The sequence below is a fragment of the Nanorana parkeri genome, unplaced genomic scaffold, assembly GCF_000935625.1.
Source record: "Nanorana parkeri isolate BGI_ZX_2015 unplaced genomic scaffold, ASM93562v1 scaffold118, whole genome shotgun sequence".
NCBI lineage: Eukaryota > Metazoa > Chordata > Amphibia > Anura > Dicroglossidae > Nanorana > Nanorana parkeri.
This window is the reverse complement of record NW_017306386.1, coordinates 1,952,076-1,962,762: the sequence shown is the minus strand read 5'-3', so window position 1 is coordinate 1,962,762 and position 10,687 is coordinate 1,952,076. Positions and strand designations below refer to the sequence as shown.

The window sequence follows — 10,687 nt, the reverse complement described above, 5'->3', positions numbered from 1 at the left end:
TATATATATAGAGAGATATATATATCTATATATATGGAGTCGCCCAATTGCCAGGGAGGAACACATGGAGTGGATGTGCCAGGAATCGATAGTGTCAAGCCGATAAGGCAAGTCCAGTTATCATAGTCATATAACAGTCCAAGGTCGATGCAGGCGGAGGGGGGTTATCATGCAGTTATACAAGCCAAGGTCAGTGCGGGCAGCTGCGGTTCAGAAACGATAAACAAGCAGGAATACAGGTCTGAACTCTGGGAAACTCACTAATAACTGAGCACCATGCTCTCTGAGCAGCAGTGCTTTATGGGAAAGGTGTGCTGATTAGCAGCTATCAGAGAGGGTGTGGTGACAGGTGAGCATTCACACATCTCTTCAGATCTCCAATTTAAACTTGGAGCTGATGCAGAGCGCCCTCCCATAGGAGAGGATTGGGAAGACACTGCACCTTGCGGCTGCCCTATTGGACAGGCAGCCAGCTGCTGTTTGGGAGAGTGGCACAGGCAGCTTTGGATGCTGCGGGGGGAGAGGTATAAGTGGCATTACAGAGTGGTGGTTATAGTTATGAGCGGGCTTGGGGCGAACTCAGGTGAACTGAGTTGACATCAAGACCAATCAAAACAAATGGCAAAACGCACTCAGCAATTTGTAACCAGCTTTACAGCAAGGTGCACATGGAAGGCTTTATACGGTACAACAGCAAAAAGTTTCTCCGCACACTCACCAGCCAGCATGCAAAAAAACTTGTCTCACCGCTAAGGTTAAAAACAGAGGTTTGGATACATGTCTTCTGCAGAATATGTGAAAGCCGCGCCCATTTTTATCTTTTGCCACCTGTGCTCCAAAATGGAGACTCTCATAGTTTAGAGTTAGGACCGCACTATATAGAGGTGCCTTGGCGAGGCTGTGCGGCTTTCACATTTTCTGCAGAAGACGTGTATCTAAACCTCTGTTTTTAACCTTAGCGGTGAGACAAGTTTTTTTTGCATGCTGGCTGGTGAGTGTGCTGGCGGGCTGGTGAGTGTGCTGGGAAACTTTTTGCTGTTGTATATCAAGACCAAGGCTCATCATTAGTGATGAAGGGTTACAATGTGCAGCAGCGCGGGGGGGTTAGAATATTTGGTTAATTTAAAAGTAAAGCTCTGTCTAGGTAAAGCATTTGAAATGATGTAATCCGTGTGCTAGCAGATACCTCAAGGGGACGGTACATGCCTCTATTACTTCAAAGAGTGCTCTGGAGTACCCCACATGGATCAGCAAACTAAGGTTGGCTTTCTATGCATATCTCTACACCGCAGCAGGTTGGACAAATTCCATAACCCAGAAAGCTGCAGTCTACATTTTGTGGCTTTTTCCTGTTAGATCTCACTGCCTACCAGTGTAAGCAACCTGATTCCTGCGTTTACAACAAATGTGTCCCCCTGTATCCCTTCAATTGAAGTGTGACCTTTACAGGGTAGGACTGGGAGACTGCTGGGCTAATGTTAATAATGTAAGTTGTGCTGGTGGCCCTTAGTGGAAATACTTTACCATGCAAACATTGATCAGAGGGAGACATTATGGGTGCAATTGGAGCAGACAACCAATCAGCGTCTCTCTTCGGTTTGTTCGGTTAAGCTTTGAAAATGATAGAGAGAAGCTGACTGGTTGCCATGCTCTGGTTTTTATGAATTCCCCCTATATATCTACCTGCAAATCACAGTATCTGACAGAGGGAAGTCTTCCAGCACTGACTTCTAATGTGACTCTGGATTGTCATATGACCGAATGCCAAGAGCCACAAAGAGAGCTGATGCTGGAAGATATGAAAAGTTGTGTTACACTTCATTCACATGGCCACAGAGGGCCGTACACTGTCAAGAAGGGGTGTATGTCTGCCCCCCAGGGGTCACAGGTGCTTGCATACAGCCAGGACCAGCAACCTGTACAAATCAATGATAGGCTGACATGTCTTCTGATATCTCAGCGGTTGTATGGTAAATGTAGTTTGCATCCAGGGCCACTTATCCACCCCTGTATGCATGTGCCTGCTCGGCTGTGCATACAGCAGCTGTGGCCTCTGTCATTAATTTGTACGGACTGTGTGCAGAAATACATTGATGATGTACAGCCCTCGGCCATTGTGTGACTGTGGCCTTACAATAAACCATGTTCTTCACCATGCCCACAGATCATTGCTGCACATTGCCCAGGAATCATTCATCACCATGAAAGCCAGTCATGTTTGTCCCTCCTGGACCTAGCAGGGAACTCCACAAACTTGCACTAGGCTGGAGGTTAAGATTTATATAGAGTACACCCAGGAGGAGCACAAGCACACTGCTGTGCACACTACTGTACACATAGCCACCACCGATCTCTTTAGTGGCTAAAGCCCAGCCAATCGCTGGTTGACTCATCAAGCTCAGTAGATTTCCCCGCCCCCGCGCATCAAAAGAGCCAATCAGGAGTCAGCTAGGTGACTTCCTTCCCTAAGCACGCAACCAGGAGCTGCGTTTTAACGATTGCAATATGTACATGTACAATAAATATAAAAACCGGCTCCACTCCAGCCATCCGCTCGGGCTCTGCCTTACCTGAGGAGGTGACGCTGCCTCAGGCGCCGCTTGTTGCTTCCTATACCAGCAGAGCCCTCTACAGCAAGCAACCGTGCAGCCGGCCTCAGGTGTAACCTGTATCGCGGCACTGCCCGTCTATACACAGTCTAATTTATTTCCTTCATTATTTTTCCTCTCTCTGTGCTTACACTAAAGTCACAACGCAGAGCGCATGCTCGTCTGCCGCACTGCACTCTGGGAGTTGTGGTCCGTCAACAAAGAGACTGAGGAGCGTGATTATAGTCCAGGGAACTACCTATCCCGTCGTCCTCCGCGATGGACGCTACGTAGAGCTCAAAGGAACAAAGCTAGTAGAGTTGTCTGTAAAGCGTTGAGTTCTTGCTATGGCTGTGCGGCAGTGTTCCTTTCCAGTCAGTTTCTGTCCTGCGTATAGCTGCCTTCTTATCAGGCTATGCATATTGTATAACGAGTGTGGCAAAGCTGCAGGGGAGTAAAGGTGCCTGGTAACATACTCGCCTCCAAGGTCAGGTACTAAACCAGCAACTAAACCAGTTGAAAAGTAGCTAAAACAACTCTGTGCATTTTCAGGTTTCTGTAGTAAATATAAACTAACAGGAGGTAAGAGCATGCAGAACATGTATAAGTAGGCAGGCAGCATAGGCTGGTCACCTTGTCCTCAATTCCTGGATTCATGAGCACCCACATTCCAGGACAAGGTGCTGAGGATGAGGCCAGAGAAGGTAAGTGAAGGGCAGACAGGCTGGCTGGAATCCTGCCTAATGCCTGCAAACCTGGGAACTGTCTGTGTCTGTACAATTTGAAGTCGGTGGCACTGTAAAATCAGATTAAAGGAGAACTATGGGGTTAGGGCTTTTCCCCATAGTTCTCCTAAGGGTCACGGGAGAACACATACTAGCGTTCTCCCGTGACCCACAGCTCAGTAGCTCGCGGTTTATTGAGACGCTGCAGCCGGGACGGATCCCAACAATACTGTCTGGATCCACCCAGCTGCGTGATTGACAGCTGGCTCTGCCTATCCAGAGGCTGTGCCCGCTCCCTCCCCAATCCTTTTCGCCAGCCAACGCTGGAGGATCGGACAGGGGAGGGGGGTGTCCCTGCAGGGAACCGCGACTGACAGTCACGGCTCTCTGCAGGGATAGATTGAGAAGTGAGCGAGCAACGGTATGTGTTCACTCACTTCCCGATCTACTGAGCCGACCTGTGACAGTCTCATTGTCACAGGTCAGCTCAGATTATGAGGCTGAGTGAAAATCACTCGCCTCATAATTCTCCTTTAACTCATTAATGTTCCCCCTCTTGGTCCCACACCAGCGCCATTACTGAGTGGAGGGACAGCGAATCCAGTGGTGTGATGGCACCTGAGACTCTCAGTCCCATTAACTCCCCTCTGCTGACCTCAGTCCTCTTCTGGATCCTGAGTAGACACTGGCCAATGGAAATACAATAGGAAGTGACCATGTCATACAGGTGCTGATGTGGACACTCAAAGACTGACCCAAGAAAGTAGAGGAGGAGAAGACACTGGGCTTCAGTGTTATGTGACAGTGGCTTCAAAGGGAACTATGGGGTAACCTTTTTATCCCATGGTTCTCTTAAGGGTCACGGGAGGACATATACTAACATCCTCCCGTGACCCAAAGCTCAGTATATAGCAAGTTTCTGACAATACTGTCGAGATCCACCCAGCTGGCTGAATGACATCGGGCTTTGCTGGAGGATCGGGGAGGGGGGGGGAATCCCTGCGGGGAGCGGTGACAGCCACCACTCACTGTAGTGAGACGATCAGAAAGTGAGCGAGCGAAGGTATGTGTTCGCTCACTTTCCGATCTATAGAGTCTAACTATGAGGATGAGTGCAAATCACTCACCTCATAGTTATCCTCTAAGTCAGTGGTCCCCAACCCCCGGGCCGCGGACCGGTACCGGTCCTTGGATCAAATGGTACCAGGCGGCGGGGCCCCGCACTGCCGACGGGCTTTACAGTGAGGGGGCTGGTCCTGTGACTCCCCTCCCGGCCGCGTCCATAGTAACAGGCGGCAGGAGGGGAGGTGAGTCACAGGAGACGCGTGTGTCACAAGCCCCACCCCCTGCAGTGAGTGCACACAACTCCCTGGCTGGGTTAGGTAACTAAAAAAGGGCTGTTTGATGCAGAGATAGATAATCTTGGCCAGTCAGATGTGATGCTGTTTAATGTTGAACTCGGTCCAGCCAAAAACACTTCATTTAATATATTCCCTAATAGCCACAAAGGATAGAAATCCATTTTTTGTGCACCAAATGCCTTTGCAAACCTATATATTACCATATAAAAGTAGAGGTGACATCACTGCTGTACAGATCCTGTGCAGAGAGCAGATCTGTGGGAGGGACCCAGCAGGCCCCACCCACTACAGGCTGCCTGCAGAAAACAGGAGGGGGCGGATACAAGACCTGACATCCTGCACAAGGAGAAAGGGCAGCAGTGACCGGTCTTTATTACAGGAAGCTCCTGAACAGAGGTAAAGCTTCACACTGAAACCTAGACCTATTAATCAATGAAAGGCTTTGACCCAATTGCTTAGCTAAATCCAGGTGGTGACTTTTTTTTGGACAGGGAGTGTATTTACATATTCTGAACAAGCAGTAAAAGCACTTTTCACACAAGCCAGCAGTCATTTCTGTATTTATAAGCAAAGTGCACAAATTAATTCTCATAGTTCAAAACACAGGCACTGTGTTTTTCTGAAAGAACACAATCTTGGCAGGTTACCAGCCTTCTAATACCGTATATACTCGAGTATAAGCCGAGATTTTCAGCCCATTTTTGTGGGTGAAAAGTGCCCCCCTCGGCTTATACTCGAGTCAGCGCCAGCGCGTCTTCTTACTTACCTCGCCGGGCGTCGCGTCACTGCTGCTCGGTGTGCGGCGCTCCGAGCGGGGTCATCTGGCAGTCTCCGGGTCCTAATTTAGGTGGCCGGAGACTGCCAGATGACCCCGCTCGGAGCGCCGCACACCGCAGCAGCAGCGACGCTCGGCGAGGTAAGTAAGAAGAAGAAAAACCCCCCCGCAGCGGCCAGTCAGGCAGGGGAGCAGGGATGAGTCAGCGGCGCGCTGATCAGGCGAGAGGAGCTCCAGGTGGGGTTGTAATTATCGGGCAGGCACCTCTGAGCCAGCTAAATTAGGACCCCACCTGGAGCTCCTCTCGTCTGATCAGCGCGCCGCTGACTCGTCCCTGCTCTCTCCGTGATGTGATGATCCGATCACCGGCACACAGTGAGGGAGGGGAGGGAGGGAGGGGGGGTAGAGAGAGAGATTAATTAAGCAATTATATATGTATTGTCTGCACTGTATTAGCAGTATATACTCTATATAGAGTATATACTGCTAATACAGTGCAGACAATACATTTACAATTATACTAACATGAATGTATTAAATGATCTGTATGTAGCCCTGTACTATGGATCATTTAACCCATTCATGTTAGCAGAGGATCATTGTAAATGTATTGTTGCAGGCACTCTATATGTACATGTACTATATACTACATATAGAGTGCACTGAACAATAGATTTACAATTATCCTCTGCTAATATGAATGGGTTAAATGATCCGTAGTACATGATATGTAGCCCTGTACCCCCTTTTCCACTTACAGAGCTAGGTTATTTTTCTTTTAAATAAATATTAATGTATTTTAATGGTATCTATCTACCAGTAGCTGCCTCATTTCCCACCCTCGGCTTATATTCGGGTCAATACTTTTTCCCAGTTTTTTTGGCTAAAATTAGGTACCTCGGCTTATATTCGGGACGGCTTATACTCGAGTATATACGGTAGGTGTTTATAAGCTATTAGGGCTTGTTCACATGACAGATCACTGCACGCTCAATGCCAGGGCACATAGAAAACAATTGTTTTCTATGTGCCATTGCGTTGCAACAATGCAAAGAACCACCCCTTACCACTGCTACACCTTGTCGTAGGAACGGAACTCGAACGTTAATTGAGGAATACCTGTTATGTCCATAGTCTGGGCACAGGTGCACTTTAAAGCTGAACTCTAGCCTGCTCTTCAGTCCTGTACCATTGTCCAGGCTCCTCTCCTGCACTGAAGCTGCTTACTCTGATATCATTGCACAATATAAACGTTTGTGTGCATAAGAAGTTGCAGCAAATAAGATACAAAGAGCGGCGGCAGCGGTGACCTTGTGGGGAAGTTGCGGGCGCCGGTGTAAGGTGTCCCGGCGGCGGACCGTAGTGTGCGGCCGCCGTCCAATCACGACAGGGCGGCCCGAGGCTCCGCCCACCGGCTCCGTAGTGTGTGGCCGCCGGCCAATCACGTCGCGGCGGGCCGCAACTCCTCCCCCCAGCTGACAGATACTTCCTCCGGAATTGACGCCGAAGGAAGTAGCCGTCTACCTTGCTATCACACAGGGGCTTGTTATCTCCTTGTGATAGCAAGCAAGTTAGGTGGGGAAAAAAATTTGATTTGATTGATTTAAAAAAAAATGTAAAAAAAATATTAACTTCCTCCCGGCCAGCCGTTGTGTATACACAGCTGGCTGGGAGCTTCTTGGATGTAAGTGGGCGTGTATGCACGTCCTGTTACATGCGCCCGAGCGGGAAATCCCCGCTATTTGAAAAGAGGCAGCGATGCCCGTTAATATACAAGCGATCCCCCGGCTATAGAGCCAGCAGATCGCTTCTATGAGGCCCCGAGACGTGCGCCCCCTCCGCGACAATTTAAAAAAAAAAAGTCCCACCCTTACATACACGCATGTAAACATGCGTCAGGTGCGCATACCTGCGAAAACGACGATGGCGCCCATTACGCCGCACATGTTACATATCGCCGCGAACGTCGGAAATATAACCAATAGTTCTAGGGCCATCAATCACTGATAACACTAAACTGATAAGCGGTAAAAGCTTTTAAAGCGTCGCCTGCCCCAAAGGCCAGGGGGGCGTATCGTGGAACCCGGCCTTGGGGCGGCAGGGAGAGTAAATCCGGCTCTGGGAATAACCCTGCTAATGTTTCTTTAGATTATGTGAAACATAAACTTAACACAAATGAACTTTAACTAGACATGGGGCTCATGGATTTGCTACTTTACACTGGATCAATGGAAGCTTGAGAGAAATTAGCGCATTTCTCTTTTCTGTAGGGAATGATGTGCCTACTGGAACTATTAAAGCCATCACATGTAAGCTATACTTTCAAAAATATGTTATGCTAAACCTACTCATGGAACGGGATACTGAGTCCACAAAGAAGAGCAACATGCAACTTCAGGAAAAGTGTCTGTGAATGTTGGCATTTCATTCCCAAGGTCTGTACAATTCTTACTTTTAGTCAAACATTGAAATACAAAATAACCCTCACCACTATGCAGGTGTGATCAGCAGCTACAGAAATCTCCTGGTTGAGCGTATTATCAATAAATAGCGTTCCATGACTTACTAAATATAAGACTTCTCATACTTTTTCTATCAGTGACATGAAACTACAAACTTTTAATGTGTTACAGAGACCAGTAATGTACTATCCATTGGGAACCAAAAACTTACCTCTATCCATAAGGCCATTTAGCACTTTAGACCTTATTGTACTTTACACTATATATACGCTGCCAGTCAAAAGGTTTAGAACGGCGCAATTTTTAGGAGCAGAGTATAAAAGTAAGTTTAAAGTAACTTGCAGAGTTATAAACCTTACAACTGTCGGTCTTTATTTTAGATTTCAATGGTTCTTTATAATCAATCAATGGTTACTCACATTCCCAAAATGACACTTAAAGCTACATGTGTATATGTTAATATCATCAAGAGCACATCATATGAGTTTATTTTAAAGAAATTGCAAAGAAAGCCAAAGTGTCAGTGAGTACAATTTCCTATAACCATCAAAATGCATCTCTAAAATGGAGGAAACTGACAGCTTGGCTTTCTTTGCACTTTCTCCAATGGAAAGACCTACACTTGTAAAGTCTAGAACACTAAAATGTAGTTTATTTGCCAATTGTGATAACCTATAAGCTGACAGGGAAAGATCTGGCAGACCCAAAGCCAAGACAGATTCAAAAGACAAGTTTCTGAGAGTCAGCTGCTTGCAGGATTGTCACCATAGAGGACAACAGCCTAACAGTGGATGAAACCAGCAAGTTTCACTTTCAGTACTTCAATATGAAGTTTGACAGGTCAAGTCACATTGAGTAAGGCTGGGTTCACACCTGGGCGTATTTTTTCTGCTAGTTTTTCAGCTCGTTTTTTTTAGCACATTTTTCCGTTCAGCGAAACGCGCGTTTCACTGGCGGTATGATTTTTTTTTTCCTTTATTATTTTCTCAATATTTTTTGGGAATTTTTTTTTTACACTTTTAAACTTCCCGCCGGTTCCGCCCCCCTGCGACGCGGCCGCTCGCAAGGGACGGAACCCGGAAGTCGGCAGCCGCCGGAGGACACAGCAGGGATCGCGGACAAGGTAAGACCTGTACGCTGTATTCCCGAGTGTGGCTCAGGGTTAACGCTTTGTTAACCTCGATCCACACTCGGGAATACCGATGGAAACGCGTGGAAAAACGCCCCAAAGAAGCTCCTGAGCTTGTTTGGGCGTAGGGCGCTTTCAGCGCGTTTCCACGGGCTGAAATACGCCCAGGTGGGAACCATGCCCATAGGAAAGTATGGGATTTCACTTGCGGGGCGTTTTACAGCGCGTCGATCAGCGCTGTAAAACGCCCAGGTGTGATCCAGGCCTAAGGCATCGCTCCTTGCCTGGGCCAGGTACCAACTTTAGTGGACTACTGAAGAATGGAAGAAAGTCAGTGAGCTGATGAGTGTACATTTAACAAAAAATCTTCAGTTCATGATAACATGGGTTGTTGTAGGTCACCAAGTAATTGAAATGATCATTCCTCAGTGTGTGATACCAGCATGCTGAATATGGAAGATGAAGTGTGATGACCAGAAGCTCTTTAGATGAATCCAGAGTCAGCAACATGCATGAAATGAATCTGGTTGCACAAAACTACAGGCTCTACCAAATAAGCTATAACAAAAGATCAGTAAAAAGAACAATGTATATTGACTTTATCAAAAGGAGAAAAGGAGTGAATGCCATATCTGGCAAAATAAATATGAAGAAAAATAAAGCCGAAAATACCTACAGAATTGTATACTGGATTCTGGATCCTGGATACCATCCAGGATTAAGGGTTGGCTTTGTGCTGCGACTAGCAGCATTTAGGGAGTTTTCTGGATGGGAGCCTTTGCTATGACATGTTTTATCCTTCCTAACTTGTTCTAGTGTATATCATTTTGTTGTATAGAGTTACCCACAATTTAAAGATTTCTGGCAAAAAATGAAAACACCAGTAGTTCCCATTTGGAGGTAAACGAACTAGGTAAAGGGGAACTATGGGGGTGATCTTTTTTTCCTCATAGTTCTCTTTAGGGTCACGGGAGGACATATACTAACCTCCTCCTGTGACCCAAAGCTCAGTATATAGCGGGCTGTTGCCCACTATAAACAGAGCACTGCAGCCGGGACGGATCGCGACAATACTGTCGAAATCCCTATGTAGAGGCAGAGCCAGCTGTGCCCACCCCTACATCGGCTGTTCCTCCACTCAGCACTGGAGAAGGGGTGGGGGGGAAGGTTGGATCTCTGCGGGGGAGCAGTGATAGACAGTCACCGCTCTCTGCAGGGAGATGATCGGGAAGTGAGTAAGCGATGGTATGTGTTCACTCACTTCCTGATCTATGGACTCTAATTATGAGGATGAGTGTAAATTACTCACCTTATAGTTCTCCTTTAAGTGATTAAGTGTTGTCTTGTAAACTAAGTTCAGATGAAAGCTTTACAAAGAAACCTATTTCTTTATATGGTAATTAGGTCTCCAGCTGCCATAAATTCTAAATGGAGATTCTTGGTTTAGGTTATAGAAACAGGAAAATCTATTTCATTCTCCAATCTAACTTAGCAACAGGAAGTGATTGTGGTGTAATAAGGAACAGTGCTTACAGTGAAGCTCAGCAGAAGTGGGTTGAATGATGCTGGTGGTCATTTAACCTGAAAGACTTGGAACATCTAGTGACAGAAAGAAATTACAGTCAGGGGTATCTCTGTATCAAAGGT

At 46.8% G+C, this 10,687-nt stretch overlaps 1 protein-coding gene across 1 annotated transcript in view; it reads right to left on the bottom strand.

Moving 5' to 3' along the window:
• The window catches only part of GTF2I (general transcription factor IIi), a 60,694-nt gene extending 57,923 nt beyond the window's left edge, over positions 1-2,771 (bottom strand). Inside the window, exon 1 of the mRNA XM_018553355.1 lies at positions 2,571-2,771. The gene's annotated coding sequence lies outside the window, so the exon portion shown is untranslated. The remainder of the gene's footprint in view (positions 1-2,570) is intronic.
• Positions 2,772-10,687: the final 7,916 nt, after the last annotated feature.